Raw genomic sequence first — 11,664 nt, 5'->3', positions numbered from 1 at the left:
AGAACACTGGCCACTGAACTGGCCACTGAAAGGTTAACCTTTGGCCTGTGGCCTCAAGGCCACTTATGGCCTTCTAGATCCTTGAGTGTAGCCTTTTGACTGAGTCTAAGTTTTACAGAACAAATCTTTTTATTAAGGGGTTCTGTGAAGTTCTGTGAACTTTGGATTCAGTCAAAGGGTGGCACTTGAGGACCTAAAGGACCACATGTGGCCTTGAGGCTGCAGGTTCCCCACCCCTGTTAAATCAATCAATCAATCAATCAATCAATTTTTAAGTATTTACTAAGCAACTACTATATTCCAGTCAAAAAGACAAAAATAAAATTGTCCCAGCACTTAATGCTTGCATTCTATTGAGAAAAACAATATTGCACACATATAAATATATTTAAAACATATATGTAGTGATTCTATGGCCTTACTCTCCTATAGCCAAGTCTTCTATACCTCCCAAGTGCTGATGGGTTGGGGCTGCTAGATTTTCTGGGTGCAAAATCCAGCATGGGCTGCACCTCTGGCCTTCCTAGTGGCTTTCTTTCTGTCTTTGACTCTGTTTCTGTCTCTGTCTCTGTTTTTTATTCTCTCTCTCTCTCTCTCTTTCTCTCACTCTCCCCCACCATGCTTTGAAGTTACAAGATCATAGCCATTTCTAATCTCTTTCACCTAAAACAGAAAAAAAATACTGAGGCAAGGATCTTTATGGGTTACATGTCTGCCTCAGATTAGGAGAGGCCAAGACCTCTCCTCTCATAGCACTCTCTCTCTTTTCTCACTAGACTGCAATCAGTCAAGAGTCAAACCTGAAGGACTTGGTTAACTAGTGTCCTTTGAATACATCCCAGTTTTAGCCAATTGAAAAAGCTTCTTATTAGCATATGGTTAACAGAACAGAATTAGTCACAATATTTCTTTTTATTCTTTAAATATATTCAAGGAAATTCTGTGAAACATCATCATGCTTCTTCTGAAGCAGGATTCCCAGACTCTTCTTTGTGGAGGATTACATCATCCATTACACATACAAAATAAATACAGGGAGGGTGACATACAAAGGCAGCTAGAGGACCAGGACATCCAATGTTGGAGGTGGTGTTTGTGCTGAACCTTAAAGAAAAATAAGGATTCTAAGAGGTAGAAGTTAAGCGGGTACACATTCTAGGCAGAGAGATAGGAGATGCAATGTCATGTGTGAGGAACAATAAGGCCAGTTTGACTGGTCATAGAGTGCTTGAAGGGGAGAAACGTGAAATAAGCCTAGAATGATAGGGTGGAATCAGATTAGAAAGGGCTTTAAATACCAAAGCTGTTTGGATTTGATCCTAGTAGCAAGAGAGAACCACTAGGATAAATTGCACAGTATTTATCATAGGTGGGACTTAAATCCCTATCTTATTGATTCTGAGACCTATTATCCATCAGTTATCTCCTGCTGCCTCTTCTCTTTAGGTGCAAAGATAAATAATATATGATTCATACCTCAAAAGAGGTACGACCCTCAGCTACCATAACTTATTAACATATAGGAAGAACAGTTTCATTCCTAGCTGTCCTTCTAGAAATGATCATGTGGCTTCCCATTTCTTCTGAGGATATTTTCCAGTAATTCAACTGCCATCTAGGAAGGGAAGCCCTATCAGGTGCTGCCCCTTACAAATTTCCCAATGATAAGGTTTGCCTGTGCCTGATCTGTTGAATCACTTAGTCATGAAGGCATTTTTGTACCATAAAAAAAGTATTGGATGTAGATTTAGAAGTCCTAGGTTACAATCTCGGCTCTGCCACTTACTATATATAACCATGGGTAAGTCACTTACTTAAATTTTTTTTGCCCCAGTTTCATCATTTGTAAAATGGACTCAATGACTAAGCTACCTTCCAGCTCCAAATCTATGATCTTGTAATTCTATATACACAAACAACTATAATAAATAGTAGAGGCTATGGTAATGTGGAAAAAACACTAGCTCTGGAGTTAGAGGATTTGGGTTTAACAAGTGTTATCTTTGTACCTGGAGTAAGTCACTTACTCTCACTGTATCTCATTTTTTTCAATTGTCAAATGACGTGTTCTTCCATGTTTCATTCTATCATTAAATCTCTAGTCTTATGATAATGTGCTTAGAAGGGGTATAAACAAAGTGATGCAAAGGCTGACTGCAGGAAAAGATTTGGAGGTTGTGTAATATTATCCCTGTCCACCTTCTAGAGACACTAGGAAGAATGAATTAATAGCTTTCCTTGGACAAAGTACCTTTCCATATATCATTTTGGCTGATTTTGACACAACCACTCTGTGATGCTGATAAGGCTGAGGTCAGAAGTCACCAGCAGAGCTGCAGTTTGGTGGGCTCAGAGATCTTTGTTCTGTCCTTACTTCCCTCTATTATGAGCCCATTGCCTCCCGTATTCTAAGTAATCATTCCAGGTAAATGAGTATGTCCTCCAGCCTTGCCTCATGAAATGGAATGAGCATCGAATGGATCCTGGAAATTCTTATAACCTCTCTTATATCTTCTTAAAGATTTCTACCAACATTAACTATAGCTCAAAATGACTGTCAGTTACCATAACTCTTAATGTATAGGAACAACAGTGTCATTCTTAGCTGTCACCCTAAAAATGATAATGTGACTTCCCAGTTCTTCTGAAGCTATTTATCAGCAGTTCAACTGTAATATGCTGATAGTCCTCTAGGAAGGGCAGCCCTATCAGGTGCAGTCCCTCCCAAATTTCCCAGTGATAAGCCCTGCCTGTGTTGATCCCTTGAAGAAGTTTAGGACTGAGTCTTTGAAGACCATGTTGCTTTGTCCAAGGAAAGCTATTAATTCATTCTTCCTAGTGTCTCCAGAAGGTGGGCAGGGATAATATCAAAGACGTCTAGTCATAGCAGGAATGCTAATGAGGAAGACATGGAAGAGGATATCAAGCCATTCCTATAGGCAGCATCTGTTACTCTTCTAATTCTTTCATTTGCTTCTGTAGATAACTCCCCCACTTAACCTTCCAGAGTGACATGGGGAAGAGAAGATAGTTCCGTTTTATTGATATAAAATTGCCAGACCCCTTTGAGTATTTATTGCAAAAGGTCCATGAATGCTAGATACACTCAAGTTGCTCCTGTTGACCTGGGGTACAGCTTTCAAAATCACTCCTCCCAGGCGAAGCAAACATTCCAGATCAGAGACAATTGGTGTTATGGGTAAATGATGCTTTAATAAAGACACCACAACTCCTTTAGCAAATAGCTACCAAGGGGAGGGCAATTAACAGAGCACATAGATACACACACACACACAAACACAAACATACACACACACACACACACACACACACACACACACCCCAAACCTAGATCCTCCCACCATACCACATCTAATGGCCTCAACTGTATCATCCCTCACATGAAATCTGTAAATTGCCAAATTATAATGACCATCTTGGTTCAAAAATGTCCCTGCTCCATTCTCTCTGCTTCTCTTAAATATCTTGATTCTAGATGCCAAAAGCAGAGCCACCCAAACCATCAACTCTTCTTGATCTAGGCATTCTCTCCCAGTGGTTTCATGGCAGAATGGTCCTGGGACAGTTTCCTTTCCACATCACACACACTCACCAGTTTCTCCCACTGATGAGCCCCACTTCAATGTTCTCACTGTTCTACTGATCCATAGGGAGGTCATTTTAATCATAGGGATGTTCACTGAGTGAAGGCTGACACCACATTGGAAATCCCTGTCCAATCTGGACCTGATACTTTCATTTTAACCATAGAACAGACCTGAATGATGGATGCCCCTGTACTGGGTTGTGCCTCACTTTTTAATTTTAATTTTTTATTATTGTTCAGTCAGCTTGCTGTAATGAATTGAGCGCTGTGGACTTGGATCCCAGAAGACGTGGGTTCAAATTCTGCCTCTGATAAATGATCTGTGCGACCAAGTCATTTAATCTCTCTAAGTTTCAGTTTCTCCATCTGTAAAATGAAAGGTCCAAACTAGGTGGCCTCTGAAGTTCCTTTCAGCTCTACATCTATGATCTGATGAGCCAGATGCACAAACCTGTTAGGGTACTATTCTGTGGCATTGCTCATTTCCTTTGCAGATTCAAGGCTGAAAACCCAAGCTGTTTAAACCAGTTATTTTCCAATTCACTGCATGGTAATCTTTCCTGGAGGAAAAAGGGGAGGGGGAAATCCCTTGTTTGCCATCAATTTGTGGGGGGAAAAGATTTTATTTCAATTTGAAATGTCTAACAAATTGAATTAAAGGCAGAAGGGTCATACAAGTTTATCATTTGAGGTCGTCAAGACAGCAGTAAAGAAAGTAGTTAGGAAACTGATTGTATATTAGCTAGCAAGCTTGGCAGGTCACTCTATTAAAATTCCTGAAAGCCTGCATTGCAGGACTGCTAAGTGTGACAATTAAATGTAATATGTAATTCCTTCCACTGTCCATTATGCCGATGGGCCAAGGTGGCTGCTCACAATGAAAGCCTGAATCACAATGAACACAGCAGTGCCAGGAGCATGAGGTGGGGCTGTGCAGTTTGTTTCATTACAACATATTAGTGCCTGCTTATTTCCCTCTCCTTGGTGGCCTGGCCTTAGCTTTCAGCTTCATACTAATTCCTTAGGATTCATTTATCCAGCGTTGTTTATCATTGATGTGCAATTAGCAATTATGATCAGGTCCCCTCTTTTGCATAGTTGAATGTCACCTGATTGATCACATCTCAGCAGCAGTGTACCAGGCAAACCAAGGTCACAGGTTCCAATAATATAGACTAATAGGTACAAACAGTTTGTCGGGTGGAGAGAAGAGCACTTGATGGGGACTCCAGAGAGTCCCCATCGTTCCCCCATATGTTCAGATCCTGAATCTGCCACTTGCTAGTTGTGGGCCTTTACTTACTCATTTCATCAGGCCTCAGTTTCCTCATCTCAAAGGTTCTTTCAAACTCTGAATCTTTTTTTTATTAATTTATTTTGATTTATCAACAATCACTTCCATAAGCTTTTGAGTTTTAAATTTTTCTCCCTCTCCCTCCCTACTTCCCTCCCCAAGATGGCACGCAATCTAATATAGGCTATACATATTTTCTTATTAAACATATTTTCACCTTCCTATTAGAACAGGAGGAACCACCAGAAAGAGGAAACAAAACACAGCAGAATAAAAAAAATAGCAAATAGTATGCTTCGATCTACATTCAAACTCCATAGTTCTTTCTTTGGATGTGGATAGCATTTTCTATTATGAGGCTTTTGGAGATGTCTTAGATCCTTGTACCGCTGAGAGGCGTTAAGTCTATCAAAGTCAGTCATCTCTCAATATGGCTGTTACTGTGTACAATGTTCTCCTGGTTCTACTCACTTCACTCAGCATCAAACCATATAAGTCTTTCCAGGTTTATCTGAAGTCTGCCTGTTCATCATTTCTTATAGCACAACAGCATTCCACTACACTTACATATCACATTCACAATTATGAGCACTATCTGTGTCTTTCTCTTCATCCTTTCCCCCCCTGTTTATGCTTTTCTTTCTCCTTTCTCATTTTCCCTCCTCACTAATGTTTTGCTTTTGACCACCGCCTCCCTCAGTCCTACCTCCCTTCCATTATCCCCCTTCCTTTTCTTTCTACTTTTCCTTCCTACTGCCTACAGGGCATGTTAGATTCAAGCTCTGAATCTTATAAATCAAGGCCTTGGCAATTTGCAAATATAGAGGGGAGGAGCAAATATGCATTTATAGAGCACATATCATGTGCCAGACCCTGGGTTAAGCACTTTACAAATATTATCTCATTTGATCTAGAAGAAATCTTTTAGATCATCTGGTCCAACCCAAGATGTACTCAATACATCAAAGTTAGAAGGGGCATCAGGAATCATCTAGTCAAACCTGTTCATTTTATAGTTGAGGAAACTAAGCCAGAGAGTTGAAATGACAAGGTTACAAATCCAAGGAGTGGCATAGCCCAGTCTTTGGTGATTGATTTAGTGAATTGGGAGGGAAGGAGGAGACCTGAATTATAATCAAGGAACCAATTAGGTAGAGAAAGAGAGAGAGACAGACAGACAGACAGACAGACAGACAGACAGATAGATAGATAGATAGAATGGACATTTATTAAACATAACTATGTTAAGTTCTGAGAATAGAGATATAAAAGGGAGCTTGGCTTGAAGAGGGTAAGGGGGGCACCAATTGACCAAGGTGCTGTTGAGGTGGTGGAGAGGAAATCAAATTGGAATAGATGTGAGCATGGTTGGGGCCCCACATGAAATGGTGGATTAGGTTAGGGACTCAATTGTCAAGAGAAGGGGCCTCAGGATAGAGGCTGGATACGATGACCTCTAAGGTCCCTTAGAAATGGCAAAACAAGCTGTGGTATATGGTTGTGATGGATAAGAAATGACAAACAGGATAGTTTCCAAAAAAACTGGAAAGACTTGCATGAACTGATGCAAAGTGAAGTGAGCAGATCCAAGAGAACATTGCACACAGTAACAGCAATATTGTATGATGAAGAACTGTGAATGACTGAATTATTCTCAGCAATGCAATGATCTAAGACAATCCCAAATGACTCATGAAACATTCTATCTGCCTTCAGAGAAAGAACTGATATTGTCTGAATACAGACTGAAGCGTGCTATTTTCCCTACCTCCCTCCTTTTGCTCATTCTGTCCTTTTTTTTCATTTTTTAAAAAATTCAAGTCTTCTTGTACAAAATAACCAACATGGAAATGTTATACATGATTGCACATGTATTACCTATACTGAATTGTTACCATCTCAGGGTGGAGGAAGGGGAGCGAGGGAGGTATAAATAGAATTTGGAACTCAAAACTTTAAAAAAAGCCAAATGTTGAATGTTGTTTTAACATATAATGATGGAGAGCCATTGGAGCTTATCAAGTAGGGGAGGACTTGGCTAAATCTGCCTTTAGGAATATCACTTTTGCAGCTAAAGCCATGTGGCTTCAACCAACTGAGGAGTTGGAAAGAGCGCTCAGTCAGGATAATGACGGGGACACCCTACACATAGCATGATTTCTTTCCCTTCAGGGCTCCCTCATATTCAGAAGCCATCAACATTTTTGCCTCCATTTCTTTGGAAGTTGATTTGATTCATGGGCCTCAACTCACCTTGGAGAAAGGAAAGAAGAAGAAGGTGGGGCACCCTCTTGGCCAGTGCAATCTAGCAATGAGCTAAAAAAAGGGGGCAGCAGGTAAAATATGCCAGTTCCTTCAACCAATTTATGTATGACAGTCTGAAAGCCATTCACCATCCTGGTCCTCTGTCTCTGGGTATTTTCCTTTTGTTAATATACTTCCTGAAATGAAGAATCCTGGGCTGAATATGGAACTCCAAATGTGGCCTAATCAGGGCCAAGTACATTTGAATCTCCTCCTCTGAGTGTTTTACTTCTGTTAGTAAATACAGGTTGAGATTACAGGAGCTTTTTTTTTTTTAGCTCCCACATCAAACTTTTAAATCATAACAACATTGTAGTCAATTAAAACCTTTAGATGATTCAAAGTTTAGCCCAAGTACCACCTTCAGTCAGAAATCTTTACTGATGTCCCTTCAACCTGATGCCTTTATCCCAAATGACTTTGAATTTGTTGTGTTTAGGCTGTACTCATATGTATATATGTATGTATTGAGAGCTAGGAATATTTCATTTTTATCTTTGTGTTCTCAGAACTTGAGGCAGGTAGGTGGCACAGTGGCTAGGGTGCCAGGTGTGGAGTTAGGAAGACTTTTCTTCCTGAGTTCAAATAAGACCTCAGACACTTACTAACTATGTGACCCTGGGCAAGTCACTTAACCCTGTTTCCTCTCCTGTGAAATGAACTGGAGAAGGAAATGGCAAACTACTGCAGCATCTTTGTCAAGAAAACCCAGATGAGATCACAAAGAGTTGGACATGACTGAAATAATTGAATAATAACAATTCTTGGGACTTAGTACAGTCTCTAGGAGATAGTTGGTGCTTAATAAATACATTGTTGTTGACTAAAAAAATACATAATATGGGAAAATAAAATATTGTATTTTAAAAAAGAAATCTACAATTCTATGATTCTATATTTCATTTGTAAGCAGAGACCAAACAAGGTAATGTAAGAGAACCAAATTATTCCTGACAAAATGAGGTTGTCACGGGTCAGGTGGTTGTCAACTCTATTTGAAGATAGTGAAATTGAGGACTCAACAGATTAGCTGAATTATCTAAAGTAATTAATTAGCCTCATTTATGAGTTTCCATTTTCTGGGGTCATATAATTTATTTCAGTTCCTGCTTGAGTGCAGAGTACCCTAGCATTTGCTAAATGGTTCATGGTGATCATCATTACCATCCACAAACATCTGATGGGTACCTAATGTGAGGAAGGCACTATTAGAGGAACTTGGGATAAAAAGAGCTTTAAGATATGGTTCTTGCTCTGGAGGAATTTGCAATCTAATTGGGTGACACTGAGCAGAAGAGAAAGAAAATGGATTCTCTCATTTTAAGAGTCAACTGGCTAGGTGTGCTCTAATTGTTTTGTTACAGGTAATTCATTTGGGCTGAATGGTGGCAACCTGGTGCCTGCCTTGGTGACCTATGGTTCTAATTAACACCCATGGTTTTAGTGAACACCTCTCTGCAGATGATTTCTAAATCAGTAAGTAGTATCTCTATTGATGAAAACCACAGTAGTGATTAATGCAAGAGTGCCAGAGTATAAGGCTGACTGAGGTGGTTTGTATCCCTATAACATATTAGTGCTTCATCTCTAACCTGAAATTGCTGCTACTCCTGCTGTTGCTGTCCTGCACTCTATCTTTCAAATGGAACTTAAAGAGACTGTGCCTTGGAGGGGCTAAGACCCTGGGGTCTGAACTGCCTGGGACCGTGGATCCTCATCTTTATCCCAACCATTTTAGTCTACTAGGCAAGGCTTCCCCCTTTATATCTCATGCCCCGAGTATTATACTATTGCCTTTAGAAAGTCTATTTCAATGGATTGTCCTATTAGTCTACTTACAATTCCTGTGTATTCTCAGAACAAAATACCCTTCCTTAGCACACCTCCTCATGAGTTATCTCTTTCTATTAGACTGCAAAGTTCTTAAGAGCATAGATAAGCACCTTGAGGGCATGGATTGCCATATTTTTATATCCTTAAGATTTAATAAATGTGCTTAATTCATATTTTTCATTCATTCATTCACTTATTCATCCATTCCTCCTTCCATTCTAACATTGACCCACTTACACTACCTCCTCCCAGTTTTCCTCAAACTCAGTATATTTAACAAAAAAAGAAAAAAAAAGAAAAAAAAACTTGTATCCTCTCCCCAGCTGAGGCCAGCCTACTGACTTTGCCACCTTTTGCTGAGTCACTCTGATTTGAAACCTAGTCATTTCTTTTGACTTCTTTCTTTTGGTTTACCTTTTCCCACAATCTTTTATCCCATCCAATCAATTCTAGCTTTACAATCTTTTTTGTATTTGTGCTTACCCCCTTCTTTTCTGATTAATGCCACCCTAATTCAAACCTCTGGACTGTGATTATAGGATTTAGATCTGATGGTACCTAACAAAAGATCATAGGTTGTTAGAGCTAGAAAGGACCTCAGACGTCACCTAGACCAACCCTCTCATTTTACAGTAGAAAAAACAAAGACCTACAGTAGAAAAAACAAAGTGCCTCCAGTCATTTTTTCCCAAGTACAACTAGCATAATATTATCAAATTTATCTTCTTAATTCTGAGGGTTGATCATATTATTTCACTGATCAACAGCTTGTCATCAGCAACCAATGAAGGCACACACTCCTTGGCCTGGCATCCACTATCTTATACTATGGCACTATCCTACCTTTCTAGATCCCTTACCACCACCACCCCCCATTCTGTCAGTCAAAGTTTGACTTAGGAACAAAATATCAAGAGCATTCGAGTGAGCATGGGTTTATAGTCAAAAGTTTTAATCAGAGTGTGATATACATATGCAAATAAAGTCTTAAAAAATGACCACTATGCAAGTAAGGTATTAGGATATAAGCTTTGGGACTGAATAAAATTCATGTTTGGAAGCCATTCTGATTGTCCTAAATTGGGTACTGTGTAATGAAACTATGATATAATCTAGTTAGAAATTATATGAGAAGAGGGGCCACTGATACACTGCAGCTTGATCATTGTATGGACTGTCCAGTGCCATGACCTTCTCCTCGGGAAGATGACTGGAGTACAGGAGAACAGTGCCACCTGAGAGGGCCCTCCTGAGTCCCATGCCTTTGGACACCAAGTCCAGTGACACTGTGACAGAGATCACAGCGGGTCCTCCTGATCATTAGTATCAGTTTGTATGCATGACTAATCAGTGTTTGCTTGAACCTTGACTGTTGGTTTGGTCAAGGTGTCTGAACCACACTACTTGTGTGAGTTCTAGTCATTCTAGGAAAACAAGAATACTGATCCTAGATCAGTGTTCTAGTTAAAATGGATTACTGATCTCCCTCAAACGTGCCCCATATTACCCTACCTCCATGTCTTTGTTCATGCTATTCCCAATGCTTAAAATATCCTTTCTCAGGCTCCTACCATTCTCTCTGTTGAAATCCTACCTGTCCTTTAGGTCTTAACCAATGCCATATCCTCTATGAAGCCTTCCCTCATGTTCTTCAGTGGAAAGGGTCTTTCCTTCCTCTGAAATTCCACGGTGCATGATTTATGCCGAGGGACATTACTGTGTAGCAGAAAGAGAATGGAAGCAGCTAGGTGGCTTAGTAGATAAAGTGCTGGACCTGAACCAGGGAGACCCTAGTTCAAATACAGTCTCAGACACTTCCTAGAATAGCTCTGTGGGCAACTCACTCTATTTGCCTTAGTTTTCCTATCTGTAAATGAGGGACAATAATAATACCTATGTCCCAGTGTCGTTGTGAGGATCAAACGAGAAAATATTTATAAAGTGCTTTGCAAATGTTAAAATGCTATATAAATGATAGTTATTATTTTTATTATTATCAGTGAGAGGATTTGGGTAAAATCTCACCCCCGTCACATATTAGTGCTGTCAATTCACCTTTTTAAGCCTCAGTTTCCTCATCTGTAAGGTGAAGGTCTTGGACTGGATGACCTCTGAGATCCCTCAGCTAGATTGTATGCTTACAGCTCATTATGTCTTATAATAAACGGTATTTACAAGACACTTCATAGTTTATCAGAACCTCTCTTTACAAGATCCCCAGGAGGTCAATGCTGCGGATATCACTATTCTCAATTTACAGATTAGGAAACTGAGGCTTAGCAAGGTTAAGTGACTTGCCCAAGATCACACACCTAGGGACTGAAAATGACTTTTCATTCCAAGTCCATTATTCTTTCCAGTAGCCCACCATGCCTCTAATTATTTATATGCATACCTTATATCTCATACTGAACTCTTTGAGAGCAGGGGACCACATCTTATTAATTGTTAATCACCCCCCCCAGGTGCCTGGCACAGTGCTCTGCAGATAGTATATACTCAGTGTGTGTCCATTGAATATAATCAAATGGACTATTCCCTATGCTATGGTCTCCTTGGGAAATCCTAAAGTTCCAGCCATTGAGTTATAGCTGGGCCAAAGAGCCTGGGCCACCTCATTCTCCTG

Source organism: Vombatus ursinus, unplaced genomic scaffold (assembly GCF_900497805.2).
Source record: "Vombatus ursinus unplaced genomic scaffold, bare-nosed wombat genome assembly UNPS02014791.1, whole genome shotgun sequence".
Taxonomy (NCBI): Eukaryota; Metazoa; Chordata; class Mammalia; order Diprotodontia; family Vombatidae; genus Vombatus; species Vombatus ursinus.
The sequence above is the reverse complement of the archived record's forward strand: the minus strand, read 5'-3'. Positions refer to the sequence as shown.